The sequence below is a fragment of the Salvelinus sp. IW2-2015 genome, linkage group LG2 (genome assembly GCF_002910315.2).
Source record: "Salvelinus sp. IW2-2015 linkage group LG2, ASM291031v2, whole genome shotgun sequence".
NCBI lineage: Eukaryota > Metazoa > Chordata > Actinopteri > Salmoniformes > Salmonidae > Salvelinus > Salvelinus sp. IW2-2015.
In genome coordinates, this window is record NC_036839.1 from 6,518,985 (window position 1) to 6,542,817 (window position 23,833).

The window sequence follows — 23,833 nt, forward strand, 5'->3', positions numbered from 1 at the left end:
TTTACAGCAAATGTCCTGCAATTCTACACATTTGCCATAGGCTGGAGATAAATGTTTACAGTTTTTAGTGATATCKGAGTGAGAATGTTTAGATAGACCAACTTACCAAAAAGAACAGTGTTATCTAACATGGGCTAATTGAGTGTCAGTGACTGGCATAACAAGAGAAAAACCTCTGTAGTAAAAGGAAACTGTATATACTATAGTAATTAATGTAGTGTTTTTGTGGATTGTAGTATGCTGTAGTGTTTACTGTAGTGTTTTTGCAAACATTACTSTCGTTTTTACTATAGTGTTTTGTTTTATTAAATTTGACATACAAGTYGAGTTTTTTTCCTTCAGAAAACCTACTGGAGAAATACTAAAATAGCAAATGTTCCATAACCTGTAGTTAGGTAGGTATCACAGGAGGCTCTGAGGGTAGAATGCCTCACAATAACGTCTGGAACAGAGTGAATGGAATGGCATCAAACACATGGAAACCATGTTTTTGATGTATTTGATACCATTCCACTAATTTCGCTCCAGCCTTACCACGAGTCTGTTCTCACCCAATTAAGGTGCCACCAACCTCCTGTAGTAGGTGTGTTGTGTTTATAAATGAGGTATGTTGATGTTGTGTGCGATGTGAGTTTGTTTTTGTYTCAGTCTTGCTTTGACATCTGGAGCATGATTGATAGAGGTGTTTCTGTGGCCCATTGTTATTCTTATACAGTTTTCTTGAGTGATGGGTTGTGGATTGCTCTGTTCAGGTATTCTTGTGTCACGATCGTTAGAAGAACTGGACCAAAGCGCAGCGTGATCTGMGTTCCACATATTTTTATTACTAGGTGAAACTCACAGCAAAACAAAACAATAAATAGCAAAAATGAAATGTGAAGCTGCTATATTGCTCACAGGCAACTATACATAGTCAAGATCCCACAAAGCACAAAGGGGAAATGGCTGCCTAAATATGATCCCCAATCAGAGACAACGATAAACAGCTGCCTCTGATTGGGAACCATACCAGGCCCACATAGAAATATAAATACCTAGATGACCCACCCTAGTCACACCCTGACCTAACCAACATAGAGAATAAAAAGCTCTCTATGGTCGGGGCGTGACAMCTTGTCCTTTTATTGCTTGTCTGCCTTTGATGGTCTTGATTCTGGTCGATCTGGTGGATGTATTGGTTGTTGATGTATATGTGACCCGTTTCAGGAAACTAGGCGTATGTCACAGGAGAGCCGTTTGAACGGCAACTTTTTTTTCAATCAAAATTCACTTTCTGGAGGACCGAGTTTTGAAATCAGTGGAATTCAAGTTTGATAGCTAAGGAGATGGAGAAAACACCTGTCTCCGGAGTATATCTTCAAACTAAGTGCAACCATGGCATCCGTCAGGAGACGCATCCATCCATGATGCATACGGGTAAAATAGTCTAGCTAGCTACATTTTCAGATATTACACATTTTTAAATTTGACAGAAAGTGGTTTCATTTGAAATTGAAGTGTACTGTTTGCTAGCTAACATTAGCTGGCTGGCTCGCTAGCTAACATTACGTGTATGATCTTATTATTAGTATCTCAGAGCCATTGGCTTTGCTAGTTAAAGCCTAATGTTAGCTAGCTAACATTGAAACTGGTTGGTTAGCTACCTGCAGATTCATGCAGGGTAGTAACGTCATGAGTTGTTATGTCTTAACAAAAGACTCCACTATGCAAGTATCCATTTCAATAGAATGTCACTTTAACTGTTGATAAACGTACTAGCTTGTAAATTCGCTCTGGCTATCTACTCCGATTTCAGACCATGGGTAAGACAGTCTCGCTAGCTACATTTTCAGATATTACACGTTTCTAATTTGGAAATAAAGTATTTTCATTTCAAGTTTAAGTGTACTGTTAGCTAGCTAATGTTAGCTGGCTCTTTAGCTAAAATTACCTGTATGATCTTATTATTCGTATCTCAGAGCAATTTGCTTGACTAGTTAAATTCTAATGTTAGCTAGCTAACATTGAACCTGGTTGGTTAGCTACATGCAGATTCATGCAGGGTAGTAACARTGTGAGTTGTGATTATGGTTAATTGTTTACCTAGCTAGCTAGCTACATGTCTTAACAAAAGACTCTCGTCTGAGTGTACAAGAGCGCAGAATAACTGATGAATTTACGAATGCTCAACACCCGTTGAATATGGCCGGTTCAGTAAACGTCGGCAAAAAAGCGTAATTAAATTGTTGCCTGCAGCAGAGTTAGTCACCAACACTCTTGATAACATAAAAACAGCCTAACCGGTTCTGCTAGGGCGAGTAAAATYGTCAAAGTGGGGTGTTCGCTCATGTGTCTGGAAGTATCTAGCAAGCTAGCCAATGTTAGGCAGTTAGCTTGGGTGCTTGACTGCCGTTGTGAAGTCAGAACGTTCGGATTAACCCTACTCATTGGCCAGAGTGTCCAGTGTGCGCTCTGAACGCTGAGAGTACGAATGAACAATCTGACAGCACAGCTGCAGTCAACGCTCTGGATAATTTAACAGCCTAACCAGCTCTGCTAGGGCAAGTAATGTTCAGTGAGCTTTTCTCTCATTTGTGTCTGGAAGTAGCTAGCAAGTTAGCTTGGGTGCTTGACTGCTGTTGTTTGTACAGAACGTTCGGATTAACCCTTAAAGAGATGGGTGGGGCTAAAGCTTAAGAGGGTGTGAACAATGCTGAATGGTTGTAGACAAAGGGCTCTCTAGTGGTTGTACCAAAACATTCAAAGGACATTTTCTCAAAAGTGAGTTTACAAGTTTATCAAATTTCAAAGCAGAATTACTTTCCCGTTGTTCCTCAACTGTAGTGTATGATATACCATTTTGTAGCTCTGAGTCTCTACTTTTATCCAATGTTAAAAACACCATTTCTAATTTTGCTACGGCTGGGATCCCGTTAACGGGATCGATATGACAACAGCCAGTGAAAGTGCAGGGCGCCAAATTCAAAACAACAGAAATCTCATAATTAKAATTCCTCAGACATACAAGTATTTTACACCATTATTAAGATACACTTGTTGTTAATCCCACCACAGTGTCCAATTTCAAAAAGGCTTTACGACGAAAGCACAACATATCATTATGGTAGGTCAGCACCTATTCACAGAAAAACACAGCAATTTTTCCAGCCAAAAAGTGGAGTCACAAAAAGCAGAAATAGAGATAAAATGAATCACTCTCTTCATCAGATGACACTCATAGGACTTCATGTTACACAATACATGTATGTTTTGTTCGATAAAGTTCATATTTATATCCAAAGATCTCAGTTTACATTGGCGCGTTATATTCAGTAATGTTTTGTCTCCAAAACATCAGGTGATTTTGCAGAGAGCCACATCAATTTACAGAAATACTCATAATAAACATTGATAAAAGATACAAGTATTATACATGGAACTTTAGATAAACCTCTCCTTAATGCAACCGCTGTGTCAGATTTCAAAAAAACTTTATGGAAAAAGCACACRGTGCTATAATCTGAGTACAGCGCTCAGAGCCCAAACAAGCCATGAAGATATCCGCCATGTTGTGGAGTCAACAGATGTCAGAATAGCATTATAAATATTCACTTATCTTTGATGATCTTCATCGGAATGCACTCCCAGGAATCCCAGTTCCACAATAAATGTTTGATTTGTTCCATAAAGTCCATCATTTATGTCCAAATACCTCCTTTTTGTTCGCGCGTTCAGTACACATTCCAAACTCACGACGCGTGGGCAAGTCCATGCAACATTTCAGACGAAAAGTCATATTACAGTTCGTAGAAACATGTCAAACGAAGTATAGAATCAATCTTTAGGATGGTAACATAACTCTTCAATAATGTTCCAACCGGAGAATTCCTTTGTCTTCAGAAATGCAATGGAACGCAAGCTAACTCTCTCACGTGAACGCGCGTGGTCAGCTCATGGCACTTTGCCAGACCCATGACTCAAAGAGCCCTCATTCCCCCCTCCTTCACAGTAGAAGCATCAAACAAGGTTCTAAAGACTGTTGACATCTAGTGGAAGCCTTAGGAAGTGCAATATGACCAATATCCCACTGTATATTCAATAGGTGATGAGTTGAAAAACTAAAAACCTCAGATTTCCCACTTCCTGGTTGGATTTTTTCTCAGGTTTTTGCCTGCCATATGAGTTCTGTTATACTCACAGGCATCATTCAAACAMTTTTAGAAACTTCCGAGTGTTTTCTATCCAAATATACTAATAATATGCAAATATTAGCAACTGGGCCTGAGTAGCAGGTAGTTTACTCGGGGCACCTTATTCATCCAAGCTACCCAATACTGCCCCCAGCCATTAGAAGATAAGAACGATTTGAGCCGGTCGGTCACATATTGTCAGATTCTGCAGAAAATGGGGGAATGGGTCACAGTGCTTGGCTGAAAGACAAGTAGAGATACAAGACTTGAATATTGGATCGTGAGGCTCTTGTTAGGCTCAGATGTATCAATAAACAACCCCTAATTGGAAAGGGGAACTAATCAAGCCACTCATCTGGGTAGCCTCTTAAGCTCAATCTGGATGCAAGAGGGTTGAGAATAGTTTTTTGTAGTCATGTCATGTCAAGAGTTTAGGCATAATGAGACATTGTTTGGCCAACTGTGGGGGACACAGATGTCTTCCTGGGGGGTGTAACAAAGTCTGAATGAGGGCAACAACATTAAGACAATGATAAAACATAGAGTTAGCATAGGTTCAGAAAGATAAAGAAGCTTTCTTTCCTTCATTGCACTTATGTGGCTTCAAGTCAAATAAGAATAAAATCGAAGTTTATTGGTCACATACAAAGATTTGCAGATGTTATAGCAGGTGCAGCAAATTGCTTGTGTTTCTAGCTCCAACAGTGCASTAATACCTAGCAATACAAAACAATACACACATGATCCATAAAAGTCAAAAGATCAAATTAAGAAAGCACGGAATTTAAATACACTGAGAGTGTACAAAATATTAGGAACACCTGCTCTTCCCATGAGATAGACTGAACAGGTGAATCCAGGTGAATCCACTTGTTAAATCCACTTCAATCATTTTAGATGAAGGGGAGGTGCCAGGTTAAAGAAGGATTTTTATGCTTTGAGGCAGTTGAGACATAGATTGTGCATGTGTGCCATTCAGAGTGTGAACGGGCAAGACAACAAGGATATGGTAGTAGGTAACAGGCGTGRTGGTTTGAGTGTGTCAAGAACTGCAACACTGGCAGGTTTTTCACACTCAACAGTTTCCCGTGTGTATCATTAACCGTTCACCACCCAAAGGACATCCAGCCAACTTGACACAACTGTGGGAAGCATTGGAGTCAACATGGGCCAGCATCTCTGTGGAACACTTTCGACACCTTGTAGAGTCCATGCCACGATYAATTGAGGCTATTATGAGGGCAAAAGTTGGTGCAACTCAATATTAGGCATGTGTTCCTAATGTTRTGTACAATCAGTGTATAATGCTGTGTATAGACAGTATGGACAGTATATGAGTAGAACAGAACTAACTGAACTAAATGACTKTTGCCCCATAGCACTCACGTCTGTCATCATGAAGTGCTTTGAGAGACTAGTCAAGAATCATATCACCTCCACCCTACCTGTCACCCTAGACCCACTCCYATTTGCTTACCGCCCCAATAGGTCCACAGACGATGCAATCACTATCACAGCGCACACTGCTCTATCCCATCTGGATAAGAGGAATACCTATTTAAGAATGCTATTCATTGACTACAGCTCAGCATTCAACACCATAGTACCCTCCAAACTCATCATTAAGCTTGAGACCTGGTTCTCGACCCCGTCCTGTGCAACTGGGTACTGGACTCATTGTCAACAGTGGCGACTCCGGGAATTTGGCTTTCTAGGCAGAGTTGCAAAGAAAAAGCCATATCTCAGACTGGCAAATGAAAAMAAAAGATTAAGATGGGCAAAAGAATGCAGACACTGGACAGAGGAACTCTGCCTAGAAGGCCAGCATCCCGGAGTCGCCTCTTCACTGTTGACGTTGAGACTGGTGTTTTGCAGGCACTATTTCATTTAGTTGCCAGTTGAGGACTTGTGAGGCGTCTGTTTCTCAAACTAGACACTAATGTACTTGTCCTCTTGCACAGTTGTGCACCGGGCCTCCCACTCCTCTTTCTATCCTGGTTAGAGTCAGTTTGRGCTGTWCTGTGAAGGGAGTAGTACGKAGCGTTGTACGAGTTCTTCAGATTTTTGGCAATTTCTCACATGGAATACCCTTCATTTCTCAGAACAAGAATAGACTGACGAGTTTCAGAAGAAAGCTCTTTGTTTCTGGCCATTTGAGCCTGTAATCAACCCCCCAAATGCTGATGCTCCAGATACTCAACTAGTCTAAAGAAGACCAGTTTTATTGCTTCTTTAATCAGGACAATAGTTTTCAGCTGTGCTAACAGAATTGCAAAAGGGTTTACTAATGATCAATTAGCCTTTTAAAATGATAAACTTGGATTAGCTAACACAACGTGGCATTGGAACACAGGAGTGATGGTTGCTGATAATGTTAGTTATTAGTTATTTAATTCAGTTACCTTCTTTTTCTTGGGWACAGGAACATTGATGGAAGCAATTCGGGACAGCAGACGCATATGGAGAGATTGAATATGTCCATAAACACTCCAGACAGCTGGTCTGCACATGCTCTGAGGACGCGGCTTGGGATGTTGTCTGGTCCGCCAGCCTTGCGAGGGTTAACATGCTTAAATGACTTACGTCGGCCACGGAGAACGGGAGCACACAGTCCACATGAGCAGCAGGGGCCTGCGTCGGTGGCTCAGTGTTGTTTTCCTCGACGCGGGCGAAGAAGAGGCTTAGCTTGTCTGTGTTCGCGATGTGTCTGGCTTTCCCTTTATAATCCGTGATTTGTCTGGAGTCTTTGCCACATACGTCTCGTGTCTGAGCTGTTGAATTGCGACTCCAGTTTGTCCCTGTACTGTTTTGGATTGCCTTACGGAGGTTATAGGTGGTCTGTTTGTACACGTTAATGTTCTCAGTCATGGTTAAAACYCAGTGGTTCGCACTTTCAGTTTTATGCGAACACTGTCATCTGTCCACAATTTTTGATTTTGATAAGTTCTAATCTTCACAGTGGGAACAACATCCTCTATGCACTTCTTGATGAACACAGTCACCGAGTCAATGTACCGAGTCAATGTCAGTACTATTCTCAGAGGCGACCCGGAACATTTTCCAGTCCGRGTAACAGTATAACTTTAGTACGTCCCCTCGCCCCGACCTCGGGCGCGAACCAGGGACCCTCTGCACACATCAACAACAGTCACCCACGAAGCATCGTTACCCATCGCTCCACAAAAGCCGCGGCCCTTGCAGAGCAAGGGGAACCACTACTTCTAGGTTTCAGAGCAAGTGACGTAACCGACTGAAAGGCTGCTAGCTCGCACCACCGCTAACTAGCTAGCCATTTCACATCCATTACATCCGCATGATGAAAACAATCTTGAAGCATACAGTGGCAAGAAAAAGTTAATGAACCCTTTGAAATGACCTGGATTTCTGCATAAATTGGTCATCAAATGTGATCTGATAATTCATCTAAGTCACAGCAATAGACAAACATAGTGTGCTTAAACTAATAACACACAAGTTGTTGTATTTTTCTTGTCTATATTGGATACATAATTGAAACATTCACAGTGTAGGTTTGAAAAAGTATGTGAACCCCTAGGCTAATGACGTCTCCAAAAGCTAATTGGAGTCAGGAGTTAGCTAACTTGGAGTTCAATCAAAGAGATGAGATTGGAGATGTTGGTTAGAGCTAACTTGCCCTATAAAAAACAGTTTGTTCACAAGAAGCATTGCCCGATGTGAACCATGCCTCGAACAAAAGAGATCTCAGAAGAACTAAGATGAAGAATTGTTGACTTGCATAAAGCTGGAAAGGGTTACAAAAGTATCTCTAAAAGCCTTGATGTTCATCAGGAGTYGCRGTCCTGCAAAGATGACTGCAAGAGCACTGCGCAGAATGCTCAATGAGGTTAAGAAGAATCCTAGAGTGTCAGCTAAAGACTTACAGAAATCTCTGGAACATGCTAACATKTCTGTTGACGAGTCTATGATACATAAAACACTAAACAAGAATGGTGTTCATGYGAGGACACCATGGAAGAASCCGCTGTCCCCCAAAAAAMTATTGCTGCACGTCAGAAGTTTGCAATAATGCACCATAATGCACCAAAATATTCTGTGGACAGATTAAACTACAGTTGAGTTGTTTGGAAGGAACAGACAACACTATGTGTGGAGAAAAAAAGGCACAGCACACCAACATCAAAACCTCATCCCAACTGTAAAGTATGGTGGAGGCAGCATCATGGTTTGGGGCTGCTTTGCTGCCTCAGTGCCTGGACAGCTTGCTATCATCYACGGGAAAATTAATTCCTAAGTTTATCAAGACGTTTTTCAGGAGAATGTTAGGCTATCTGTCCACCAATTGAAACTCAACAGAAGTTGGGTGATGCAACAGGACAACGACCCGAAACACAGAAGTAAATCAACAACAGAATGGCTTTAACAGAAGAAAATAAGCCTTCTGAAGTGGCCCAGTCAGAGTCCTGACCTCAACCCGATTGAGATGCTGTGGCATGACCTCAAGAGAGCAGTTCACACCAGACATCCCAAGAATATTGCTGAACTGAAACAGTTTTGTAAAGACGAATGGTCCAAAATACCTCCTGACCGTTGTGCAGGTCTGATCCACAACTACAGAAAACATTTGGTTGAGGRTATTACTGCCAAAGGAGGGTCAACCAGTTATTAAATCCAAGGGTTCACATACTTTTTCCAACCTGCACTGTGAATGTTTACACAGTCTGTTCAATAAAGACATGAACACGTATAATTGTTTGTGTGTTATTAGTTTAAACAGACTGTGTTTTATCTATTGTTGTGAATTAGATGAAGATCAGATCAAAATGTATGACCAAATTATGCAGAAATCCAGGTATTTCCAAAGGGTTCACATACTTTTTCTTGCCACTGTAGATTTCGATTGTTCAGACCAGTTACTGCCTATAGGTGGGGACAAGGAATGATCTGAAAAAATAACCTAAAAGATTTTTCAGAGTGCCTTGTCGACTTCGTTATTCAAGTGACACAGCTAAATAAGCCCCTGCCCCTTGTGTGTTCTCTGATAAGTCTTTTTTTAATGAATTCCCCTAAAATACAATTAGTATGCTCCAAGCCCTTAGGCAAGTCTGCAGTTGGACAAGTCAACAATTCAAACAAAGCTAATGAGTTGCCGGGGTGGTTGACAAATGTGCAGATATGCTATGAAAGTGAATACGGCAAATATTAACAATCATATTAAATGTGGCTGAATTCACAGGAATATAGCTGTAATTCGCCCTATCCTTTCTGCGCGAAGTGTGTAAACTGGCAGCTAAAATGTTACGAAACTATATCACTACATTGTCTCTACATCGTTATTAAAATTGTCAATGATGAATGTTTCGGTTGGTAAGAATTAGCATTATAGCTAAAAGCTAACGAGTCAACGTTGGCATGTTTGTTTAATGTAGAAAAAGAGGAATGGCGGAGGACTATTAATGCATCTCAACTTTGCTTTCTATGTTCACTACTATACTTATGAACATTACKGTATACATATATATGCTCTCATCTTTGTTCTTTATTGCCTGGATAAATTCAAAGACAAACTGAGGTGGATTCATGTTATGACTCAAAAGATTCAAAAGACTGGCTTTTCTCCTGATGAACCCTCGCTTTGAAAAGTGGAGAAATTAAAATGGTTGAGAGTAGAGAGACCAGGGTTAGATTTGCATACTTTTAGCCTTGGGCAGTTAAGCAGGCACATTTTCTCATACATATACAGGTGAAGTCGGAAGTTTACATACACCTTAGCCAAATACATTTKAACTCAGTTTTTCACAATTCCTGACATTTAATCCTAGTAAAAATTCCCTGTTTTAGGTCAGTTAGGATGCCCTCTTTATTTTAAGAATGTGAAATGTCAGAATAATAGTAGAGAGAATGATTTATTTCAGCTTGTATTTCTTTCATCACATTCCCAGTGGGTCAGAAGTTTACATACACTCAATTAGTATTTGGTAGCATTGCCTTTAAATTGTTTAACTTGGGTCAAACGTTTGGGTAGCCTTCCACAAGCTTCCCACAATAAGTTGGGTGAATTTTGGCCCAGTCCTCCTGACAGAGCTGGTGTAACTGAGTCAGGTTTGTAGGCCTCCTTGCTCGCACACACTTTTWCAGTTCTGCKCACAATTTTTCTATGGGATTGAWGTCAGGGCTTTGTGATGGCCACTCCAAWACCTTGACTTTGTTGTCCTTAAGCCATTTTGKCACAACTTTGGAAGTAATTTGGGGTCATTYTCCATTTGGAAGACCCATTTGCGACCAAGTTTTAACTTCCTGAGTGATGTCTTGAGATGTTGCTTCAATATATCCACATCATTTTACTTTCCTCATGATGCCATCTATTTTGTGAAGTGCACCAGTCTCTCRMGCAGCAAAGCACCCCACAACATGATGCTGCCACCCCCGTGCTTCACGGTTGGGATGGTGTTCTTCGGCTTGCAAACCTCCCCCTTTTTCCTCCAAACATAACGATGGTCATTACGGCCAAACTGTTCTATTTTTGTATGATCAGACCAGAGGACATTTTTCCCAAAAATACGATCTTTGTCCCCATGTGCAGTTGCAAACCATAGTCTGGCTTTTTTATGGCGGTTTTGGAGCAGTGGCTTCTTCCTTGCTGAGTGGCCTTAGGACTCATTTTACTGTGGATATAGATACTTTTGTACCTGTTTTCTCCAGCATCTTCACAAGGTCCTATGCTGTTGTTCTGCGATTGATTTGCACTTTTTGCACCAAAGTACGTTCATTTCTAGGAGATAGAATGCATCTCCTTCCTGAGCGGTATGACGGCTGCCTGGTCCCATGGTGTTTATACTTGTGTACTATTGTTTGTACAGATGAARGTGGTACCTTCAGGCGTTTGAAAATTGCTCCCAAGGATCCCAATTGTGAAGGTCTACAATTTTTTTWATGAGGTCTTGGCTGATTTCTTTWGATTTTCCCATGATGTCAAGCAAGGAGGCACTGAGTTTGAAGGTAGGCCTTGAAATACATCCACAGGTACACCTCCAATTGACTCAAATGATGTCAATTAGCCCATCAAAAGCTTCTAAAGCCATTACATAATTTTCTGGAATATTCCAAGCTGTTTAAAGGCACAGTCAACTTAGTGTATGTAAACTTCTGACCCACTGGAATTGTGATACAGTGTATTATAAGTGAAATAATCTGTCTGTAAACAATTGTTGGAAAAATTATTCATATACTGCACAACCCAGCTCTGGCCAATAGTGACATTGGAGCATTATGGTCCTGTACCACAAGCCCTTGAAACCGTTGCTATTGAATGATGCACTCGTGGTTCCAAGGACATCTGAATACTCAAGAGTCCACARATACCAGACATAGCTATACTAAACAATGGGAGAATCTAAACTGTCTGTAGATATTATTTTTTTTATCTTCACAAGATTAGGTACCCTGGCCTTCACTTGAGAAGTTTGCTGACGATGCATACAATAGCTGGAAGAGATGTTCCAAGATGCTATCATAATATGGAATATAGATATGCATGCAGACCTACAGATCGTACATTTGTTTTTCAGGGGCACTTAAAATTCCGGATTGCAGTGACATGATTGCAATGCCCTCAAGATGTTATAATCTTGCACGTAATGGGATGTCTTGGTTGACTGAGCAACGTATTACAAACTTTCTTAGCTCAAAGTTTACTTGGATATGTTTGTATGCTAGCACAGTTCATTTGCATAGCATTAGCTACATAATATGATGTTTCTTCCTCACTTCCTTGTGTATGTTCAGAGTCTGCTCATCGCATGCTTCTCGAGTCTATCTATATGGAGTGGGGAGGAAGAGACAGGCACTCTTGGGTGATTCGTTCAATCTTTTGGTGTCATCCAACTATGCCCGCAGGTACAGCTAATCTATTAGCCTCCTGTCCACCATTTGTAGAGTGTTAAGCGCTCCGCACACAATGGCGCTTTGTAGTCACCGAACAAAACCTGGGACTCATTGAAAGAACCCATCAGAGGGCCATACATGCTCAGCCATGCGAATCGCCCGCAGCTCTCTCCCCATAGCCCGTCTCCCCATAGCCCATAGCCCGAAATATTTCTTATTGAAGAGAGAAAAAAAAACACAAGTAAACAACGAACACATTTAATTTTGATTTGAATTAGCTATAGACTGGGAAAACATCTTAAGGTAGGCTATATATGCACGCCGATGCAATCTCCCTCACGCACCCAGGCACAACCACTCACTCACACAGACACTGAAACACGCACACTCATTCAAACCTCTCATACCATTTCAGCTTGTAGCTAAGATGAAATGTAGGGGAAACCGGAAACAGTTGATTTAGTAACACTTCTCATGGTGTCATGCCAGCACCTCTGTCCAATACATACAGTCAAAGAAATTTGTATTCCAACACACATCTGTGCATACTAAATAATTACCACATAATCTGTAGCTAAATGCTAGTGTCTCATTTACACCTGCATGTACATGTCACAGTGTGCTTAACACCACGCAAAGCAATCTCTGAATATCATTAACAGATTTATACCTGCTAGTACAGTATGTCATTGACTCTTTGCTATGTAGTAAGGCCTATATCTCTAGGCGTAAATGTCGCTCATTTGAAATGCATGTGTGTAGTTATTTCATTCCAGCACACTGCGTATCAGCATATTGAATAAAATTGAAACATGTTTTACTGAGATACGAAGTATGTTTTTAGTATACAAAAAAAAAAAACACGAGTGGTGGGTACATTGCATTTCAGATGTATTACGGACATTGATATGCAATCCTCATATGCAAAACGCAATTCAAGATGCCATGGAGAGGCATGGGTGTAACACGCCTTTTGATGAGCCCGCTGATAACCGTACACGGTGAGAGAACAGATGCACCGCAACTGTTCAGTTAACACTTTGGATACAGAGGGACACTGGAGGGAGCCCAAAGGTATTTGCTGGAGTGCAAGCATGGGACAAGGGAGACAGAGGAGAAGAGGGAGATGAGAGGGGGGAAGGAAAACAGAGGAAAGGGACAATAGATCCAAAGAACAGAGACAGAGAGAGAAAGAGAGAAAGAGAGAGAGAAGAGGAGACAAGAGAGGAAAGGAAAGGAAATTTCGAAATGGAGAAAAAAAGGACAATAGATGAAAGAGAAAGGAAAAGCACTCTGACACACACACACACACACGGGTGGTAAGTCTGAGGCTCTGTGACATGGGTGGCTTGTAGAACAGTAATTCATCAGGTTCTGAAGGCCACTGCAGACACATTTACTCAGTGTCATGAAAAAAACATGTTTCTGCCCAAGCCTGTAAACTATTCCCATATCCCTAGCCTTCCCTCTCTCCATAAAATGTGCTGTTGGCAGTGGTGAAAGTAATGTGTGCCACAAACCATGAAGTAAATATATTTTGCTCATAAATAAATGTGATTCTGTAATCCATTTAGAAAAACTTAGCTATAGTGCACCTAGACAAGTGTATTATAGCGACCTTAACCCAACGRCTAGCAACCTCGTCAAGAGGTTCAGACCTCATGSCTTAATGAAGTTAAGGTGTTGGCTTGACAGTTGCTGGACCGGGATTCAAATATATTTTTATGCTGTAAAAACGGATCATGTTGATAACATCGAATGCACATTACCTTTAATGGTGTTGATGAGTAGCATCATTTGGTAGCTCTACTTCCATTTAAAATACGAACATGTATGATTATTTATGACTTCTGTAAGGAATTGTATTAGATATTGGTAAAAGTATCCACCTCGTCCTATGTCTCCACTTGATCTCCTGTCTCCAATAAACGTTTTACTAACACTTCATTGTAATGCGATAGAGTATTATTAATAACCTGGTTATATTGTATCAACGGCTGTTGTTTTCACAAACTTTTKTGTATATTTCAGTGGGAATCAACAACTTCACAATGATTGTGAGTAAATTGATGGCAAATGAATATAGTGCTGGCAATCACACATGTCCGGTCGAGTTCATATTTCTCCAAGCCTGTTTTGGTTTGTGGTGTAGTGGATCAAACCACAGACAGCGTTGCAAATACCAATTCAGATAGCCTATGCGCCGGCGCTGCACCCATCGAGGATTAGCCAGTTGCGCGCATCATACACGACAAAAGAGTCAGTCGCCGAATACCCGGAGTCCACATATGCAACAGGGAGTTGCTGGATAGACGGTCACTGCTTTATATTTTGCTTTGGTCGGTGTTTGCCAGGTGTTTTACATTTTTGGGGGATAGGAACGGCTCGTGGGTTTCCAAGATGAACCAAACTGCCGGCGTTTCGCACCAAGTGAAATGCCAGTCTTCTGTGTCTTCGAAGGCTATGGCCAAGGTAAGAACTTTATATCTACAAGGACAGGCATACGTGAAATTAGTTTGAAACATAATTGTTGCCGTATTACGCTTGCGTTATTATGCTTGGGTTATTACGCAAAATAGCAAAAAGTTCCATGCGATCACCTCTATGAGCAAATGTAACTTTGTGGTGCTGGAAAGCTTTGCGAAAAGAGACCAGAACTCTTTGGCCTTGCTTAAATTATCGATCATGTTGKCGTGTGGCCATTAACTTGACCTAATACTGTTTGGTGGCTGTTGTTGGTTTTAGATGTGGTTGGGTTTGAGAAATGTTGCAGTACTACCACACAGATTAGGCTATATATTGAAGATTAATTTGACRTTATAGCAGTGTGTTGGATACTGTTCAGCATGTTACGCAAAATGTTGAAGCCAAATGCAAATATTTTGTAGGATAAAGAGCATTGTAGTAACACACAATGCTGCAGTACAGCAATTTCAAATTCAGATCACGTCGAGAGCAGAAGAGGGGAAATGTGCTACCAATATATTCCTTTGAAAAGTGCATATCGATTCTACCCACCACCCATTCACTTTAATGTTAATACAAAATATGATCACAAGCCYCGTTAATTTAGTTAATCCATCATACCCATAGGCTATTAGTAAATTGCCATTTAAAGCTGGACAGATTGCCATAATTAGGCTACGTTTCTTTGGTTTGTGTATATGATGTCTCTAGGGAATTTGGGCCAGATGGACCTGTTTTAAGAGTAACTCAATCAATGTTCACCAAGACCGTGCTCTGCGTCTTTTGGCAACTATTTGAGTAGTTCTCTGTCTCTCTCATGAGAATTAAAGTAAAGCAGAATAAATAYGTATATTCTTTACTGGTTTAATTGTGCATTATTTCTCTCTAGACTACCAGGGAAATGACACATTTGGGTCATATTTTGTTGGAGGAAACATGATTGATATTTCCCTTAAAATGCATGTATACATATTTTGGGAATGACATACAGTACAAAATAGAGATGTGCATGTTGTTGTCTGCCATATTTTGGTGGATACATTACTCACTGACAGCCRGTCTCACCACATACTTTGTTCACTGTAGAATGCGTTTGAAAGCTGAAACCCAATTTTTTTCCAGACATGATAAATGGCTTGTCTTAGGCTGTCAAATGTAAACAGGCTGCATCATGAAGACTTTGATTTCTTAGACATAGGATTACACATCTTGGGTCTTATATGCATACATTTTAGTCCATATAGATATGAGAGGGATTTCAAGCTAATCAAAATTGGTTGCACGTCGCATGCTTCTTGTTGGTATTGTAGATTTTAGCCCTGATTACAGCGACACAACCTCTGCCGCCACCAACAGTACTATTACCCTGTAATGGCACAGGCCTGCCTACATAAGTGTTAGTCTTTTGCCATATACAATACCACATTAGCCACTCTCCATATAAACTGGATGCTTTTCTAAGGGTTAACAGTGATTCTGAATGTCACTGACTCACGACTTGGCAAGTAAAGCTGGGTATAGGCTCCATCAGCGGCTTCATACTAAAACATCTGTCCATTGGCAGACTTCTAAATGTACTCAGGGGATAGTTTAAATGATGCAAGATTCACATCAACATTCAAACATATTACATACAATTAAGGTGGTATTGGAAATTGGTGTGAGTGAGAGAGAGCAGTTTGGCATGTGTCTATGTGTTGGTGGAAAGCACGTGGTGCTGAAATAGTTTGCGCCTCGCAGAGGCTAAGCAGCGCTTGAGGACAGTGGCAGGGTGCTGAAATGGGACGGAGCACTACGCTGACTGACTCATCCCTATTTCATGTGAGGAAAGCTCAGATGCAACCTGAATGGGAGTGAGACACTCCAAGACAAACGGATCTCCGCTGGACCTTGATGTATTGAAACGAGTATTGACGTAGTCAAAGATGGGCTACTTACTTTCAGAAAACCATGTTCCACATAGAGTACTAGAGTACAAATTGTGCTGGGTTAAAATTGAGGGCACAACAGTATTTCAAACCACAGGTAAAATACAGTGCCTTCGGAAAGTATTCAGACCCCATTCACTGTTTCCACATTTGGTTACAGCCTTATTCTAAAATCGATGTAAAAAAAAAATCCCCTCATCAATCTAAACACAATACCCCACAGTGACAAAGAAAAAACGTTTTTTTAGATTTTTTTTCTAATTTACTAAAAATAAAAACCAGAAATATTACATTTACATAAGTATTCAGACCCTTTACTAAGTACTTTGTTGAAGCACCTTTGGCAGCAATTACAGCCTCAAATCTTCTTGGGTATGACACTACAAGCATGGCACACCTGTATTTGGGGAGTTTCTCACATTTTTCTCTGCAGATCCTCTCAAGCTCTGTCAGGTTGGATGGAGAACGTGGCTGCACAGCTATTTTCAGGTCTCTCTAGAGATGTTCGATCGGGTTCAAGTCCGGACTCTGACTGGGCCACTCAAGGCCATTCAATTACTTGTCCCGAAGCCACTCCTGCGTTGTCATGGCTGTGTGCTTAGGGTTGTTGTCCTGTTGGAAGTTGAACCTTCACCCCAGTCTGAGGTCCTGAGCGCTTTGGAGCAGGTTTTCTTCAAYGATCTCTCTGTCCTTTGTGCCGTTCATCTATACCTCGATCCTGACTAGTCTCCCAGTCCCTGCCACTGAAAAACACCCCACAGAATGATGCTGCCACCAACATGCTTCACCGTAGGGATGGTGCCAGGTTTCCTCCAGACATGACACTTGGCATTCAGCCCAAAGAGTTCAATCTTGGTTTCATCAGACCAGAGAATCTTGTTTCTCATGGTCAGAGTCTTTAGGTGCCTTTTGGCAACTCCAAGCTGGCTGTCATGTGCCTTTTACGTAGGAGTTGCTTTCGTCTGGCCACTCTACCATAAAGGCATGATTGGTGGAGTGCTTCAGAGATGGTTGTCCTTCTGGAAGGTTCTCCCATCTCCACAGAGGAACTCTGTATCTCTGTCAGTGTGACCACTGGGTTCTTGGTCACCTCCATGACCAAGGATATTCTTCCCTGATTGCTCAATTTGGRCGGCCGGCCAGCTCTAGGAAGAGTCTTGGTGGTTCAAACTTTTTCCATTTAAGAATGATGGAGGCCACTGTATTCTTAGGGACCTTCAAATGGTTCAGACATGTTTTGGTACCCTTCCCCAGATCTGTGCCTTGACACAATTCTGTCTCGACCTCATGGCTTGGTTTTTTTCTCTGACATGCACTGTCAACTGTGGGACCTTATATAGACAGGTGTGTGCCTTTCCAAATCATGTCCAATCAATTTCTAAAAACCTGTTTTCGCTTTGTCATTATGGGGTATTGTGTGTACATTGCTGAGGATAAAAAAACGACAAAAAAAAATAGAATAAGGCTGTAATGTTTACAAAATCTGGAAAAAGTCAGGGGGTCTGAATGCTTTCCGAAGGCACTGTAGCAGCAACTATCTCTTCATCTCACGCAAACATGTCCTGGATCGTACATTAGATCCAATTTACCATTCTGTAACACACAGTTGGATTAACTGTTAGGCCACCTCCGTTTCATACAAAAGATAATCTCCCTTCCAGTGCCTGATCTCCCCCCTACCAGTGTTTTGGATCTTAACCACCCTCTTTGATCCTCTAAAACACTCCCATGTCTTCTTCACTTCCTCTTTATACACACAATCCAATTAAGAAGAGGCAGCAGATTTTTTTGTGGGCTTTCACTCTCCGAGGCTCCTGCTGGGTTTACGAGACCAGCAAAGTCTGCGAGCAGCTGCGGCTCACGCCATTCGGTCCTTAAAAGTGACAGGTCCATCCAAGCACAGATAGGGCAATAAACTGAACACGGCCCCATCAGAAAGCAGGAAGCCAAGGCTACAGTGACTGTAGTCATCTGGGATACCGCAACCGTATTACTGATGAGGTGATACGAGCACAAGAACGTTGTCCAATAGCAGGACTGGCTGTCATATAGGCGTAGGGTACTATTATGGTTTTACATCTCCTTCTCTCCTTCTCACTAAAGGGTGTCTTATCTGTCTTATTAGCAGTGTATGAAGTTGTAGTTTAAACAGTTAGAGGAACTGCTTGCATGCTTATCGGCTCTTTATGTGTGAGTGTGATTGTATCAGACCTTCTGGATTTCTGTTACCTTGCATGCTATATAGGACTGAAGACTGTTTTGGGCTGATTTTCCTTTAAGATCCAGACAAATAAGGCCATTCATAAGTAGTTGAAATTTGGGTGAGTTAAGAGGATTGCACTCACAGCCACTTACAAACTGAGAAACGTTCAGAAAGCAATCACAACTCTCATGTACTGTACACAATTCACTTGCAAAGTTCAATAACCCAAACCTCAGCTATTTACTGTTTGAGAAAAAAGCCATTTTGAGTTTGAGAGAGCATTTAGGAAAAGTAATTGCATATCGGAAAAACAATATTTATAGATGGTTAATTGAGTTTACACAGTGGGGGAAGTTCATTAAATTAGTAATCAAGCTCATTAAATAATTATAAATGACGGCACATATTTATTAGCCATTTTAACAAGCACAGCGAGAGAGAAAAATATGCCACGCTCGTATTTCTGTAGTAGATTTGATGTGAACTTCATTGTACCGTGTGGATATATATTGCATATCATCACATTAAACCATCAGATAGGACTATCACATCATCTTCATGTTTTTGGCGTAGTATGGGAATGATGCTGACGTGTGATGATGTGAAGTTGTACTGAAGGCTGGATGATGAAAGGTCACCGTGAGGGGAAGTAGGGGTTAATGGATCCTATAATGGAGGAGTGATGGAGGCCAGTAACTCTGAATAATGGGCTGATAGGATTGTGTAGGACTGAGGGTTGTGATGGGGGGAAAAAGATAGGGCAGACTGGAGGGATGTGATGAACTAGGAATGATGAGTGAAGATGAATCAACTGTAGTGACCCAGCGGGCAAAACTGGTTGCACTGATGTCGTTATGATGTGTTTTATGACGTCATGGTCAGGTTGTGTACTGGTTGTAAAAGGATATTTTGTTAACTTGTTTTTAGCAACCAGAAACAATGTCTTAATCTGGTTTTAATCTGATTATCTAACCAGATAACCAAAATATGCTGTCTTAATAAAATATGTCTTTACCCGGTTACAACTAGAAAAATACGTAATTAAGACGTCATGGGACAACATTTTACTGGAGATGGTAATGATGGTAGTAATATGGTAGTGTTTGGTAGCATTGCTCCGTAAAAGTATTATTTTGGTAGTATTCTTCTGTGACATTGGCATATTTCAAAGATAAAATCCATGAAACATGGATGAACATCCCGTTCGGACACTTTTAAAAAGTCCAAGTATATACAGTACACTTGCCTATATAACATCTGCTTTTTCTCTAACCCACATGAGACACCCAGAGCACCTTGGATCTTGAATATCAGAGCCATCTTTCAATATACCAACTACCTTCATCTCTGCAGCTAGCTTTACTCCCCTGGTCCCGAACAACACCAATGGTGGGTTATTGAACCTCTGAGGCACTCCCTGTGCATTCTCTCCCCTTGCTAAGATCTATCAAATAAATTGTCTCGGAAAAACTCCCAGCAACTGACGTGTTGCAGGCTGCCTGCTCGACAGCCATCCTCAGCATCTGATCGATTGCTCGAATTTGTCTCAAAAGAATAATTGCATCACCTCTCCAGTCTGTGACTCTATAATTTATAGTCGGCATACCAACTGATCTCAATATATTCTCTCCCCGCAGTGCATCTCTCATTCTTTCTCATTCCCTCTATTCACTGAGGAATGGGTGACAAATGGGTCGCTAATTTGTTTTTTTGTTGAGACACGTCTTGTCGTTCATTTGCATATCAGTGCCTATTCCCAAGAAGTGGCTTATTTGTCCCTATGTCWAAGATTACGCCTAAACCAATACTTGTTTAGAAAAAAAACACACATCAGGATGTAAAATACCATTTGTCAAACTACTGTCTGACCGGTAGTGATCATTCTTTGGTTCTCTTGAGTTCTCACAACAGGTACTAATGACTTGAACCCTGAGGCTTCCTAAGGCGTCCTATTCTTTAGATTCCTGAAGTATATTATAGCCTCGGAACAGAACTGACCATCCCTTAGGTGCAACTGTTTTTTCGAGCCTGCGGCAAAGTGGACTGATGTGAATATGTTATGAGCTGGTAATGGGGGCCATTGGGGGCCATTGGGGGCCATTGGGGGCCATTGGGGGCTGTGTTGGGGTGTGATTAAAAGTTCTTTATGAAATGCCAAAGCTTTGGACAGTTGACCTGAGAGGTCTCTATACCATTAGTTCTTATAAAATGACACATATGAAGTTTAAAAGAGGGCACGAAAGATACAATTTTTTAGTAATATTAGACTTTACTTCGTAATACCTCCTCTTTACAAGCTTTTTACTTCAGTGTTCTTAGTTTTTACCTCGGTAAGTTGTAATAGATCTGGTACTTGTGTAATCTACTTGAAGCTTAACTGGGCCATCTTTGAAGATCTTTTTATACTCCCGACACTTTAGATCCCTTTGAAAGAGGACTTATTTTGCCAATATGCCGCTGATCATTTGTTATGCTATCTTTCGGATCACTTGTTATGGTGTCTTTGGAGATTGTCAACCACGATACGGTGACATCTCTTGCCATGCATTTAGACTGTATAAGACGTCGAGTAAAACGTCTCAACGCATTAGCTGGCTTTCGTTTTGAATTGAGTGATCCATCATGAGGTTGTCTGAAAACAAGATTTAAAGTTTGACATAACTTGTAATAACAGTTTATGGCAACTTATGTCCTCAGACCCTAACTCTTTGGTGAAGCATGAAGGTGTCTGCGCAGAGAGCAGTGATTTTACATAAATGGGCATAATGTCAGCAAATGATGTCATGTTAATGAGAACCTTATGGAGACATCGTGACAAGACATTCAAATCCATACCTGGGTCAAAATAGCATTCGTTTCATTTCAACATCTTGAAATAGTTGGCCGGATAGGTGAAGTTGGCACTTTCAGGACCATTGAGCCTGGCAAGCTTAACCAAGCACAACTAAAAGTTTTCGAAAGGAAACAAATACAGTACAATGTCAAGCCAGGTCTTGTGACCTCTTTTTTTAGAATTGTTTTAACAGAAATTCACACTTTCCAGAACATTTCTTGTGGCAGCTCATCAGTACTTTCTGATGTTGCCAATCCAGTTTGTGACTCTGAGACAATGGAAATCTATTGATAATGAAACCATGTATATTCCCCTTACCTTTACTCYGGCTCCTTTACTACATATTTCAATTGTGCAGCTTTTCTCAGTCATACTTTTCAATTAACTCAGACTTCCACTTTCTTAAATGACTACCCCATCTCTGTACCCCACACATATAATTATCTGTAAGGTCTCTCAGTCGAGCATTGAATTTCAAGCACAGATTCAACTACGGACTAGGGAGGTTTTCCAATGGTTCGCAAAGAAGGGCACCTATTGGTAAATGGGTAAAAAGCATGGTGCAGTCATTAACAGTGGTGGGAAAAGTACTCAATTGTCATACTTCAATAAAAGTTAAGATACCTTAATAGAAAACGACTCAAGTAAAAGTGAAAGTAAAACACCTCGTAAAAGTAAAAATATATTTGTTTTTCACTATACTTAAGTATCAAAGTAAATGGAATTGCTAAAATGTACTTAAATATCAAAAGTAAAAGTATAAACCATTTCAAATTGCTTATATTAAGCAAACCAGATGGCACAATTTGTTACATTTTCTATTTATTGGCGGATAGCCAGGGGCACACTCCAACACTCAGACATCATTTAGAAATGAAGCATTTGTGTTTAGTGAGTCCGCCGGATCAGAGGCAGTAGCAATGACCAGGGATGTTCTCTTGATAAGTGTATGAATTGGACCATTTTCCTGTCAATATGTAACGAGTACTTTTTGGTGTCAGGGAAAATGTATGGAGTAAAAAGTACATTTTTTTCTTTAGGAATGTAGTGAAGTAAAAGTAAAAGTTGGCAAAAATATAAATAGTAAACTACAGATACCCCCAAAAATGACTTAAGTAGTACTTTGAAGTATTTTCACTAAAGTACTTTACACCACTGGTTATTAATTTCACTTTGGATGGTGTATCAATACACCCAGTCACTACAACGATAAAGCCGCCGGTCCTAACTCAGTTGCCGGAGAGGAAGGAAACCACTCAAGGATTTCACCATGAGGCCAATGGTGATTTTAAAACAGTTACAGAGTTGAATGGCTGTGATAGGAGAACTGAGGACGAATCAACAACATTGTAGCTACTCCACAAAACTAACTTAAATTACTGAGTGAAAAGAAGGAAGCCTGTACAAAATAAAAATATCCCATAACATGCATCCTGTTTGCAATAAGGCACTTAAGTAATACTGCAAAAAATTTGGCAAATAAATTAAACTTTTTGTCCTGAATACAAAGCGTTATGTTTGTAACAACACAACACATCACTGAGTACCACTCTTCATATTTTCAAGCATGGTGGTGGCTGCATCATGTTATGGGTATGCTTGTCATTGTCAAAGACTATGGAGGTTTTTTTTTATAAAAAGAAACAGAATAGAGCTAAGCACAGGCAAAATCCTAAAGGAAAATATTGTTCAGTCTTCTGCATCAGACACTGGGAGACAAATTCACATTTCAGCAGAACAATTACCTTAAACACAAGACCAAATATACAATGGCGTGGCTTACCAAGACGGCATTGAATGTTCCTGAGTGGCCTAGTTACAGTTTTGACTGAAACCGGCATTAAAATATATGGCAATAATTGAAAATGGCTTTATAGCAATGATTAACAACCAACTTGACAGAGCTTGAAGAATTTCTTAAAGGATAATGGACACAAAATGTGACCGACCGGCTCGATTTGGTCTTATGTAGCAAAATTTGAAAATGTGTTTTTTACATTGGATAAAAGTAGAGACTCAGAGGTAGAAAATTGTATATCATACATTACAGTTGAGGAACAATGAGAAAGTAATTCTGTTTTGAAAGTTAATAAACTTGTATCCTTAATTTTGAGAAAATGACCCTTGAATGTTTTGGTAAACCTACTGGAGAGCTCTTCTTTGTCTACACCCATTCAGCATCGTTCACACCCTCTTATGCCTTACCCCCACCCATCTCTTTAAGGATTCACATGTAAGGCCATGTACTAAACAACCAAAGATTTAAGACTAGTTTATACTACGGTCTGGTTTACAGTGAGGGAAAAGTATTTGATCCCCTGCTGATTTTGTACGTTTGCCCACTGACAAAGAAATGATCAGTCTATAATTT

At 40.6% G+C, this 23,833-nt stretch overlaps 1 pseudogene; it reads left to right on the forward strand.

Annotated features, from left to right (window-relative positions):
- Positions 1-14,247: 14,247 nt before the first annotated feature.
- Positions 14,248-23,833, forward strand: part of LOC111972648 (inactive dipeptidyl peptidase 10-like) — a 362,938-nt pseudogene continuing 353,352 nt past the window's right edge.